Raw genomic sequence first — 13,303 nt, forward strand, 5'->3', positions numbered from 1 at the left:
TTTACAACCATCAGATCTCGAGAGCTCACTTACTATCAGGAGAACAGCATGGAGGTAATCACCCCCATGATTCAATTACCTCTCACCTGGTCCCTTCCATGAATCATGGGGATTATAGGAACTATAATATAAGATGAGATTTGGATGGGCACACAGCCAAACCATATCAGATACTGTATTTGAAATCATCTAGTTCTTTCATTGCAGACAATTATCAAATGATTTTGACTTTAAAATGTTTGCTAGTAGAAAAAGATGCTTTTAAAATTTTTATTTCATAATGTTAGAGATGATTTTCCAATTTATTCATTTTTAGATTGTTCTGCCTGATACTGTAATAGGTAGAAAGGAATGATCTTTTAGGATATCTGTTCATTTTTTAGGTATGAAATTTAGGTTGAGTTGCTAACTGACTTCCTGCTTTTACCCTTCCGTAGTAACCCCAACCTTCTTGGCAAGAGTAAAGGCAAAGAGGACCATCTAAATAGCACGATACCTCAATGGGTTTGAGCCCAGGCCTCAGCCTTTTCCTGGTGCATGGTTTACTCTAAGCAGAGACATAGACTAGCAAGGGGAACCAGAGAGGGAATTGGATCTACAACTTTTTGATCTATCACCACACTGTTTGGGTCAGCAGGGAAAACCATACACTATTCCACCTCAGATGTTCTAAATATACCTCCTTGAATTTACAAATATTCACAAAATCTAAAGACCCTTTTTAAAATTTTCTCTATTGTCTTCATTTGAGTTCCTCTTTTTTTTAGGTGGCCTTGTAGTGCCAACTATTTGAGACCATTTTAAGCCTATGCTTATAAATCTTTTGATTATCATATTATGGCAAATATTTTGAAGTCTTATAATATCACTTTAGTATCCACAATCTTTCCTGACCCTAACTTAATGTGTGCAGAACACTGTATGTATTCATGTAAATAATATCCTACTTTTTATTCTATCATGTGGATATTAGTTGTAAAATTAATCTAAATTTTTTCACCAGTGGTAATTTATTCTTCTTTTTCAGTATTAATTTGTTTTTTTCCTCAGATTATTGTCTTCTATTACTAAACCACAATTTCAACCAGTAAAGTTTTCTTTATTTTTATTACCAGTCTAATTCGTCATTATTTAACACTTTCTAATAATTTACTGACTATACTACCTACAAATGGCTATATAGTTTATTAAAATTCCATATATTATTATAAGGTATATATACCAAAGCATTTTTTATAATTAAATGACTTAGAGATCTAAAACCAAACTTTAATAATGTAATTATTTTGTTAATAATGAAACAATTATTTTAGAATTAAAAGATTTTACAGGGGCTTAGAACAAAAAAGTTGTAAATGGAACATATAAATATTAATGCTATGTTGCTCCTAGTATCTTAAATCTGGACTTTTTAATATTAGGTTAGAAAGATAACTGAAGAATTTACAAAAAGAAAAAGATTAACCCGGCAAAGACCAAGAAGGCCAAGATAAATGGAGAAGCAAGAACATGTTTAATCTAGGAAAGTAATGTTTTTCAAAAAGGATTTATTTAATTTCTAACATCCTATTACCCCTATCAAAGTTTTGGTCAGAGATGGAATTTATTCTGTGATGGAATAAGAATCAGGTTTAGAGTAAGTTAATTTTCTGTCAAATGGCTTATAGTCACCCAGGTTATACATACAATAACACCATATGCTCAAATGGTGATCTTTGTATAAATTCAATTATTTGGGTTCACAGGGATACTCCTAAAACAAGCAAGCATAAAAGCTTATTGATGTACATTAAACTTAATAAAACCTAGAGTTTCTCAGCCTCACATATTGTATAAATGTTTTAAAAAATCTCTAGAAATCATGTTTTCCAATGAGACATTTTAAGAAGTCCAAATAAAATATGTTACAACTATTCATTAATTCATAAGAACTGTAGGCATGTTTATATATAAACTATTGTTTAGATGTAATTGCATTGTTTCTAAAATTTTATACTATCTTACTTTCCTTACTCCATTGCATTACTTAGCAGTATGCCGAAACTTAAATTTTGGGGGAGAAATCAAAGCCAGTTTCTTGCAGAGAAAATGCTAGATTTGGGTTCAGGAAGCAAATGGATATTTTTGATCTCTAAGTTTCCCCTGCAGGTGATTACAGTTCAAACCATGATCTAAGCCTCTGGAGATTATATTAAAATGAGGATTCTCATTTTCACTCGTAAAGCGAATACTTTGCATAACATATACTGCCCCAGGTACAAATACTATTTCTGTAGACAGAAAGTGTTGGTACTTTTGCTATCTAAATCATGGTTCTTCAAAACAGGAATTTTCAAATTAACAAAAAAGTTTGGTTTTACTTAAAGAGAGTTTCTTAAATGTACAAATAAATGCTACCAAGATGCATGTTAAAAAACTTCTTCAAATTATTAGACCAAATCTAGACTCCCAAAGAAGATGAGACTTGCCACATAATCTTACCTAATGCTGAATCATATTGGCTTTTGACAAAGTACAACTAATTGGGAATTGTTTCCCTGGTATATCTACTTTTATATCAGTTATAGACTTCTTTGTGTTTGTATTGCATTCAATAATGTTCAATCTACTTTCACAGGCTTTATCTGCTTCAGCTTTCTCATTCGATCTGCTTTTTTTCCCAGCATGTCAAAACTAGTTTAGAATAAAAATCATTAAAATGTACTTTGTTGCCTTGATTGATCCTGATACATGGTCAACTCAATGTGCAGGTAGATCAAATAGTCTCTTCAGTGTTGTGCTTTGTAGATATATTTGGTTTCTAAAATCTCCCTCTCTGGCCTGCTTCATCCCCAGAATGAATGAAATAAATAATTAATTTTTCTCTCTCTCTCTCTTTCTTTCTTTCTCTTGTCCATGGATTTAATCTTCAGATATTTATTCAGGTCTAATTTAGCACAATTCACTGCAATTTCAGTCAGAGTCTAAACCTTAGTACTTGACCCTATAGAACATGCACTGAGTTCATTTTTTTCTCTGATGCTATAACTGGAGGCGTAAGTAACAAACACAGTCATCTACATTTAGGAGATTTTGCTTAAGCAAAACGATATTTATTACACTAGAAATACTGTTCCTGTCAGAAGAAATGAGTTTTTTTTTTTTTTACCGAGTGTCAATTTTTTTATAGATTGTCCATTTTTTTTTAACAGATTGTCAATTTTCCAATTAAAGTCCCAGTTTTGTGATGTTTGCTATATGATTATCAAATAGGGTGTCAGCTAATAATCAGAAAGAGACAAAAATGAATAGTAAACTGAGGTATCCTTGACCTCCAGGCAAGGATGTGGTATTATTTCTTTGATTAGGTCAACTTTCTAGTTTACACAGAGTTGAAAGACTGTTTCCAAAGTTATGCAAGCTAATTATTCATTAGATGGTCCAAATATCTGCTACAATGGCTCTTCCACTTGCTATTAAGCAAAGAAGGGAGGATGAATTTCTCTGTTGTTTGGGCTTCAGTGAGTAGGGTAAGGCTTGGATGGACTGATGCCATTTGGAGCACTGCTTGGTAAAACAAGTGAACTGTTTGCTGGGTGACAAAAATATAGCACAAACAGAAATTAAATTGTATCTGCCTTTTAATATTCAGAGATAAGTGCAGATGAAACAGCCTAAAAGAGAGGATAAAATATAAGTAAAATGTTATGAAAAGTAGGAAGGAGGAGATTGTTTTGGTTGATGATATTAGTAAAGCTTTATGAACTATGTAACATTTAAGCTTTGTAGCATGGAGAATAATTGAATATATGAATATTGGAAGGGGAAGGCATTAAGCCATGACATATAGAAGGAATAGTTTGAACAAAGATATGGGAGTAGAAAAAAGGACTGAAAAGGGGAGTAGCAAGTTGCTAAATTTTCCTGGAGTATAAGTTGTATATGGGGTTGTAAAAAAAAATGCACATGATCCTGCACATAGGTTAGTGATAAATTTTTTAGGTAGGATTCAATTTTAGAAAGCAAATTCTACTCTAGGTAGCTCTAACAGAAAAGGGATTAAAGAGATGATTAAATATTTTATAGCATAATTGGAAAGCCCCCGGAAGGTGTTCTCGGCTCTGATTCCAGAGTTATTTCACAGCCCCAGAATCTCATTACAAAATTGGCTTAGCAAGAAAACAACTGCCACAGTAGTCATTATAGGAAGCCACCTTGCTCACTCTAACATAATTAAGAAAGAGACTCAGGTAAAAGGACCTGTCACTGCAGCTGAGTATCCACAAATAGGAATTGACTTTACAGTAGGGATTCTCCTACAGTTGCAGCATGCTGCTAGCACATTACTTACTGAAGAACCACATGCCTGCCATCTGATGTTCTCACTTCCTTCCAAATACTAAAAGGGCATCCCTTTCTTGAAGCTAACTAATATGCAGACAGCTGCAAGAAAATTTGAGGCATGTACTCGTTCTTTTCCAGTCTCTGACAAAAAGCTGCATGAAAAGTAGTTAGAGAAGCATTGTGTTAATCAATATGCGTATATCTTAAAGAGAGTTTAAGTGGCAATGCTAAATATACTGGACTTTGCTTGGTGCCCACTGGAAAACCATCAAAGTTTTTAAGTAAAAGAGGACCACATTAAAGACTGGGCTTTGGGAATACTAATCTGGTAGATAAAAAATGTTTAATAATTTATTTCATGTCTCTGACTAATATAAGTCATATAGTTTTCAGATGTCAAATGAATATGTGACATATTTGACATTTAAAAATATCCTTGAAAAAATATCCTTCATGAAGAACCAGTTAGAGATTTTGATTTTCCTATCACTGCATTTAGGAAATAATTGAGTATGGGCAGACAAAGAGATGGACAAATAAGAGGAAAGTAAAAAGTAAAAGTGAAACAAAAATTAACTGAGGAAAGAAATGTTGGAAACATTAATATTTGGGGGTTAGAATAAGCTATAGGAAATATAAAAGAAGAACTAAGGGGTAGGAAAATCCATCAGCACAGGCATTTAGAAAAAATGAGAAAAAGAGGGAGGGAGGGAGGGAGGTAGAGAAAGAGAAAGAGAAAGAAAGAAATAGCTGAATCAAGAATGGAATAATCAATAATGACACATACTATGTAGTTAAATTGAGTTTTGAAAATTGATGGATAAAATGGAGCTGCTATGTTTTAAAATATCAATTCCTGTACAGTTGTGAGGATATGAGTCTAGTGGAAAGAATTAGAGATTGAGTGCCTTTGAGAAGTCAAGGCAGGAAATATAGTGAAGGCAGACATCTTGTAAATGAGAGAGAATGAGAGAGAGAGCGAGAGAGAAATGGACACAGAAAGAGACAATCTCTGTCTTTTAATGGGAGTTTTAATCCACTAATGTTTATTATAATTATTGATATGATTGAATTTATATTTATCTTCTTATTATTTATTTTCATTTGTCCTTTTTGGTTTTTGTTTCTCTTTTTCTTATCAATTTAAAATTAATTTTGGATTAAAATATTTTAGAAATATAGTTTGTTGGCTATTTAAATATACCTGTTTGAGCTATTGTATTATTTTTTACTTTGCCCCAAAGAAAATAATATACAGTCCTTACTCTTCATAGTCTATTTAGAATTGATATTTTACCAATTTACATAAAATGTAAGAGCTTAGCAACTACATATGTGCATCTACTTTTTTTTTTTTGAGGTGAAGTCTCATTCTATCACCCAGGTTGGAGTGCAATGGCACGATCTCAGCTCACTGCAGCCTCTGCCTCCTGAGTTCAAGCAGTTCTCCTGCCTTAGCCTCCCAAATAGCTAGGATTACAGGTGCCCACCACCACTCCCAGCTAATTTTTGTACTTTTAGTAGAGATGGGCTTCTACCTTTATTTCTATAATTTTTGTTATCATCATATACAATACATCTGCAAATTATACAAGCCATGCAATATGTTAGAATATCTGCTTTAAGCAGTCATATAGTTTTTAATTAAGAGGAAAAATATAATACTTTATATGTGCCCATATATTTACAGTTTCCAAGCTCTTTATTCTTTTTGCTAGATGCAAATTACCATCTGGTATTATTTCCCCTCAGCTTGAAAAACTTTAGAATTTGTCAGGGGGGAGCCAAGATGGCCAAATAGGAACAGCTCCGGTCTCCAGCTCCCAGCCCGAGCGACACAGAAGACTGGTGATTTCTGCATTTCTGCTTGAGGTACTGGTTTCATCTCACTAGGGAGTGCCAAACAGTGGGTGCAGGACAGTTGGTGAAGCGCACTGTGCACGAGCCGAAGCAGGGCGAGGCACTGCCTCACTCGGGAAGCGCAAGGGGTCAGGGAGTTCCCTTTCCTAGTCAAAGAAAGGGGTAACAGACGGCACCTGGAAAATCGGGTCAGTCCCACCCTCATACTGTGCTTTCCCAACGGGCCTGGAAAACGGCACACTAGGAGATTGTATCCCGCACCTGGCTCGGAGGGTCCTATGCCCACGGAGTCTCGCTGATTGCTAGCACAGCAGTCTGAGATCAAGCTGCAAGGCGGCAGCGAGGCTGGGGGAGGGGCGCCCGCCATTACCCAGGCTTGCTTAGGTAAACAAAGCAGCCAGGAAGCTCGAACTGGGTGGAGCCCACCAGAGCTCAAGGAGGCCTGTCTGCCTCTGTAGGCTCCACCTCTGGGGGCAGGGCACAGACAAACAAAACCTCAGCAGGAATCTCCAGAGACTTAAACATCCCTGTCGGACTGACAGCTTTGAAGAGAGTAGTGGTTCTCCCAGCACGCAGCTGGAGATCTGAGAACGGACAGACTGCCTCCTAAAGTGGGTCCTTCACCCCTGAGCAGCCTAACTGGGAGGCACCCCCCCAGAAGGGAAAGACTGACACCTCACTGGGCCAGGTACTCCTCTGAGACAAAACTTCCAGAGGAACTATCAGACAGCTGAATTGGTGGTCTCACGAAAATCCGCTGTTCTGCAGCCACCGCTGCTGACACCCAGCCAAACAGGGTCTGGAGTGGACCTCTAGTAAACTCCAACAGACCTGCAGCTGAGGGTCCTGTCTGGTAGAAGGAAAACTAACAAACAGAAAGGACATCCACACCAAAAACCCATCTGTACATCACCATCATCAAAGCCCAAAAGTAGATAAAACCGCAAAGATGGGGAAAAAACAGAGCAGAAAAACTGGAAACTCTAAAAAGCAGAGCACCTCTCCTCCTCCAAAGGAACGCAGTTCCTCACCAGCAATGGAACAAAGCTGGATGGAGGATGACTTTGACGAGTTGAGAGAAGAAGGCTTCAGACGATCAAACTATTCTGAGCTACGGGAAGAAATTCAAAACAATAGCAAAGAAGTTAAAAACTTTGAAAAAAAATTAGAAGAATGGATAACTAAAATAACCAATGGAGAGAAGGGCTTAAAGGAGATGGAGGAGCTGAAAGCCAAGTTTCGAGAACTACGTGAAGATTGCAGAAGCCTCAGTAGCAGATGCGATCAACTGGAAGAAAGGGTATCGCAGATGGAAGATGAAATGAATGAAATGAAGCGAGAAGGGAAGTCTAGAGAAAAAAGAATAAAAAGAAATGAACAAAGCCTCCAAGAAATTTGGGACTACATGAAACGACCAAACCTACATCTGATTGGTGTACCTGAAAATGACGGGGAGAATGGAACCAAGTTGGAAAACACTCTGCAAGATATTACCCAGGAGAACTTCCCCAATCTAGCAAGGCAGGCCAACTTTCAGATTCAGGAAATACAGAGAATGCCACAAAGATACTCCTCGAGAAGAGCAACTCCAAGACACATAATTGTCAGATTCACCAAAGTTGAAATGAAGGAAAAAATGTTAAGGGCAGCCAGAGAGAAAGGTCGGGTTACCCACAAAGGGAAGCCCATCAGGCTAACAGCTGATCTCTCGGCAGAAACTCTACAAGCCAGAAGAGAGTGGGGGCCGATATTCAACATTCTTAAAGAAAAGAATTTTCAACCCAGAATTTCCTATCCAGCCAAACTAAGCTTCATAAGTGAAGGAGAAATAAAATACTTTACAGACAAGCAAACGCTGAGTGATTTTGTCACCACCAGGCCTGCCCTAAAAGAGCTCCTGAAGGAAGCACTAAACATGGAAAGGAACAACCGGTACCAGCCACTGCAAAAACATGCCAAATTGTAAAGACCATCGAGGCTAGGAAGAAACTGCATCAACTAATGAGCAAAATAACCAACTAACATCATAATGACAGGATCAGATTCACACATAACAATATTAACGTTAAATGTAAATGGGCTAAATGCTCCAATTAAAAGACACAGCCTGGCCAACTGGATACGGAGTCAGGACCCATCAGTGTGCTGCATTCAGGAAACCCATCTCACGTGCAGAGACACACATAGACTCAAAATAAAGGGATGGAGGAAGATCTATCAAGCAAATGGAAAACAAAAAAAGGCAGGGGTTGCAATCCTAGTCTCTGACAAAATAGACTTTAAACCAACAAAGATCAAAAGAGACAAAGAAGGCCATTACATAATGGTAAAGGGATCAATTCAACAAGAAGAGCTAACTATCCTAAATATATATGCACCCAACACAGGAGCACCCAGATTCATAAAGCAAGTCCTGAGTGACCTACAAAGGGACTTAAACTCCCACACAATAATAATGGGAGATTTTAACACCCCACTGTCAACATTAGACAGATCATCTAGACAGAAAGTTAACAAGGATATCCAGGAATTGAACTCAGCTCTAAACAAAGTGGACCTAATAGACATCTACAGAAGTCTCCACCCCAAATCAACAGAATATACATTTTTTTCAGCACCACACCACACCTATTCCAAAATTGACCACATAGTTGGAAGTAAAGCTCTCCTCAGCAAATGTAAAAGAACAGAAATTATAACAAACTGTCTCTCAGACCACAGTGCAATCAAACTAGAACTCAGGATTAAGAAACTCACTCAAAACCGCTCAACTACATGGAAACTGAACAACCTGCTCCTGAATGACTATTGGGTACATAATGAAATGAAGGCAGAAATAAAGATGTTCTTTGAAACCAACGAGAACAAAGACACAACCTACCAGAATCTCTGGGACACATTCAAAGCAGTGTGTAGAGGGAAATTTATAGCACTAAATGCCCACAAGAGAAAGCAGGAAAGATCCAAAATTGACACCCTAACATCACAATTAAAAGAACTAGAAAAGCAAGAGCAAACACATTCAAAAGCTAGCAGAAGGCTAGAAATAACTAAAATCAGAGCAGAACTGAAGGAAATAGAGACACAAAAAACCCTTCAAAAAATTAATGAATCCAGGAGCTGGTTTTTTGAGAAGATCAACAAAATTGATAGACCGCTAGCAAGGCTAATAAAGAAGAAAAGAGAGAAGAATCAAATAGATGCAATAAAAAATGAAAAAGGGGATATCACCACCGATCCCACAGAAATACAATCTACCATCAGAGAATACTACAAACACCTCTATGCAAATAAACTAGAAAATCTAGAAGAAATGGATAAATTCCTCGACAAATACACCCTCCCAAGACTAAATCAGGAAGAAGTCGAATCTCTGAATAGACCAATAACAGGTTCTGAAATTGTGGCAATAATCAATAGCTTACCAACCAAAAAGAGTCCAGGACCGGATGGATTCACAGCTGAATTCTACCAGAGGTACAAGGAGGAACTGGTACCATTCCTTCTGAAACTATTCCAATCGATAGAAAAAGAGGGAATCCTCCCTAACACATTTTATGAAGCCAGCATCATCCTGATACCAAAGCCAGGCAGAGACACAACCAAAAAAGAGAATTTTAGACCAATATCCTTGATGAACATTGATGCAAAAATCCTCAATAAAATACTGGCAAACCGAATCCAGCAGCACATCAAAAAGCTTATCCACCATGATCAAGTGGGCTTCATCCCTGGGATGCAAGGCTGGTTCAACATACGCAAATCAATAAATGTAATCCAGCATATAAACAGAACCAAAGACAAAAACCACATGATTATCTCAATAGATGCAGAAAAGGCTTTTGACAAAATTCAACAACCCTTCATGCTAAAAACTCTCAATAAATTAGGTATTGATGGGACGTATCTCAAAATAATAAGAGCTATACAAACCCACAGCCAATATCATACTGAATGGGCAAAAACTGGAAGCATTCCCTCTGAAAACTGGCACAAGACAGGGATGCCCTCTCTCACCACTCCTATTCAACATAGTGCTGGAAGTTCTGGCCAGAGCAATCAGGCAGGAGAAGGAAATAAAGGGTATTCAATTAGGAAAAGAGGAAGTCAAACTGTCCCTGTTTGCAGATGACATGATTGTATATCTGGAAAATCCCATTGTCTCAGCCCAAAATCTCCTTAAGCTGATTAGCAACTTCAGCAAAGTCTCAGGATACAAAATCAATGTACAAAAATCACAAGCATTCTTGTACACCAATCACAGACAAACAGAGAGCCAAATCATGAGTGAACTCCCATTCACAATTGCTTCAAAGAGAATAAAATACCTAGGAATCCAACTTACAAGGGATGTGAAGGACCTCTTCAAGGAGAACTACAAACCACTGCTCAATGAAATCAAAGAGGATACAAACAAATGGAAGAACATTCCATGCTCATGGGTTGGAAGAATCAATATCGTGAAAATGGCCATACTGCCCAAAGTAATTTATAGATTCAATGCCATCCCCATCAAGCTACCAATGACTTTCTTCACAGAATTGGAAAAAGCTACTTTAAAGTTCATATGGAACCAAAAAAGAGCCCGCATTGCCAAGTCAATCCTAAGCCAAAAGAACAAAGCTGGAGGCATCACGCTACCTGACTTCAAACTATACTACAAGGCTACAGTAACCAAAACAGCATGGTACTGGTACCACAACAGAGATATAGATCAATGGAACAGAACAGAGCCCTCAGAAATGATGCCGCATATCTACAACTATTTGATCTTTGACAAACCTGACAAAAACAAGAAATGGGGAAAGGATTCCCTATTTAATAAATGGTGCTGGGAAAACTGGCTAGCCATATGTAGAAAGCTGAAACTGGATCCCTTCCTTACACCTTATACAAAAATTAATTCAAGATGGATTAAAGACTTAAATTTTAGACCTAAAACCATTAAAATCCTACAAGAAAACCTAGGCAATACCATTCAGGACATAGGCGTGGGCAAGGACTTCATGTCTAAAACACCAAAAGCAATGGCAACAAAAGCCAAAATTGACAAATGGGATCTCATTAAACTAAAGAGCTTCTGCACAGCAAAAGAAACTTCCATCAGAGTGAACAGGCAACCTACAGAATGGGAGAAAATTTTTGCAACCTACTCATCTGACATAGGGCTAATATCCAGAATTTACAATGAACTCAAACAAATTTACAAGAAAAAAACAAACAACCCCATCAAAAAGTGGGCAAAGGACATGAACAGACACTTCTCAAAAGAAGACATTTATGCAGCCAGAAAACACATGAAGAAATGCTCATCATCACTGGCCATCAGAGAAATGCAAATCAAAACCACAGTGAGATACCATCTCACACCAGTTAGAATGGCCATCATTAAAAAATCAGGAAACAACAGGTGCTGGAGAGGATGTGGAGAAATAGGAACACTTTTACACTGTTGGTGGGACTGTAAACTAGTTCAACCATTGTGGAAGTCAGTGTGGCGATTCCTCAGGGATCTAGAACTAGAAATACCATTTGACCCAGCCATCCCATTACTGGGTATATACCCAAAGGACTATAAATCATGCTGCTATAAAGACACATGCACACGTATGTTTATTGCGGCACTATTCACAATAGCAAAGACTTGGAACCAACCCAAATGTCCAACAACAATAGACTGGATTAAGAAAATGTGGCACATATACACCATGGAATACTATGCAGCCATAAAAAATGATGAGTTCGTGTCCTTTGTAGGGACATGGATGAAACTGGAAAACATCATTCTCAGTAAACTATTGCAAGGACAAAAAACCAAACACCGCATGTTCTCACTCATAGGTGGGAATTGAACAATGAGAACTCATGGACACAGGAAGGGGAACATCACATTCCGGGTACTGTTGTGGGGTGGGGGGTGGGGGGGCGGGGACAGCATTAGGAGATATACCTAATGCTAAATGACGAGCTAATGGGTGCAGGAAATCAACATGGCACATGGATACATATGTAACAAACCTGCACATTGTGCACATGTACCCTAAAACCTAAAGTATAATAATAAAAAAAAAAAAAAAAAGAAATACTTTAGAATTTCCTGTAGTGAAGGACTGCTGACAATGAATTCATCTAGTTGTCTTACCCTGAAAATGTCTTCATTGTCTCCTCATTTTAAATAATATTTTTGGTGAATATAGAATTCTTGGTTGAAATTTCACTTTATTTTTTTTCCAGCAATTTTTTAGGATGTCTGACTGTTTTCCAGTCCACAGTGTTTCTTATGAGAACTCAGCAATAATTAAGACTGTTGTTCTCAAAATATACTGAATGAGTTTTCTCTGGCTGCTTTTGAGATTTTTCAATTGCTCTTTAATTTTCACTATTAAGTGTAATATGACTAGGTGTAGTTTTTAATGGATTTATTCTGTTTGTATTTGGCTGAGTTTCTTGAATTTCTAAATTTAGATTCCTCTAGAAATTTGGGAAAAACATTTAGCTGCTATTCCTTATTTTTTTGCCTTCTTTCTTCTTTTCTTTCACAAATCTAATTACATGTATGTTATACTTTATAATATTTGCCCAAGGTGCTCGAGGCTCTATATTTTCAAAATAAATTTTATATTTTAGAAAGTTGCAAGGCAGTACTCAGAGTTCTTGTATACTTCTCACCCAATTTGCCCCATGGCCAACATCTTGCATTACCATTATATATTTATTAAAACTAAGAAGACAACATTGGCACATTACTCTTAAAAAAACTTCAGGTTTTATTTGTATTTCACCAGTTGTTTTAAAATACTAATATCCAGCCGGGCGAAGTGGCTCATGCCTGTAATCCCAACACTTTGGGAGGCCGAGGCGGGCGGATCACGAGGTCAGGAGATCAAGATCATCCTGGCTAACACGGTGAAACCCCGTCTCTACACTTAAAATACAAAAAATTAGCACGGTGGCGGCCGCCTGTAGTCCCAGCTACTCGGGAGGCTGAGGCAGGAGAATGGTGTGAACCCGGGAGGCGGAGCTTGCAGTGAGCCGAGATCGCTCCACTGCACTCCAGCCTGGGCGACAGAGCGAGACTCTGTCTCAAAAAAAAAAAAAAAAAAAAAAAAAAAACAATAAA

The sequence above is a fragment of the Hylobates moloch genome, unplaced genomic scaffold (genome assembly GCF_009828535.3).
Source record: "Hylobates moloch isolate HMO894 unplaced genomic scaffold, HMol_V3 SCAFFOLD_1, whole genome shotgun sequence".
NCBI lineage: Eukaryota > Metazoa > Chordata > Mammalia > Primates > Hylobatidae > Hylobates > Hylobates moloch.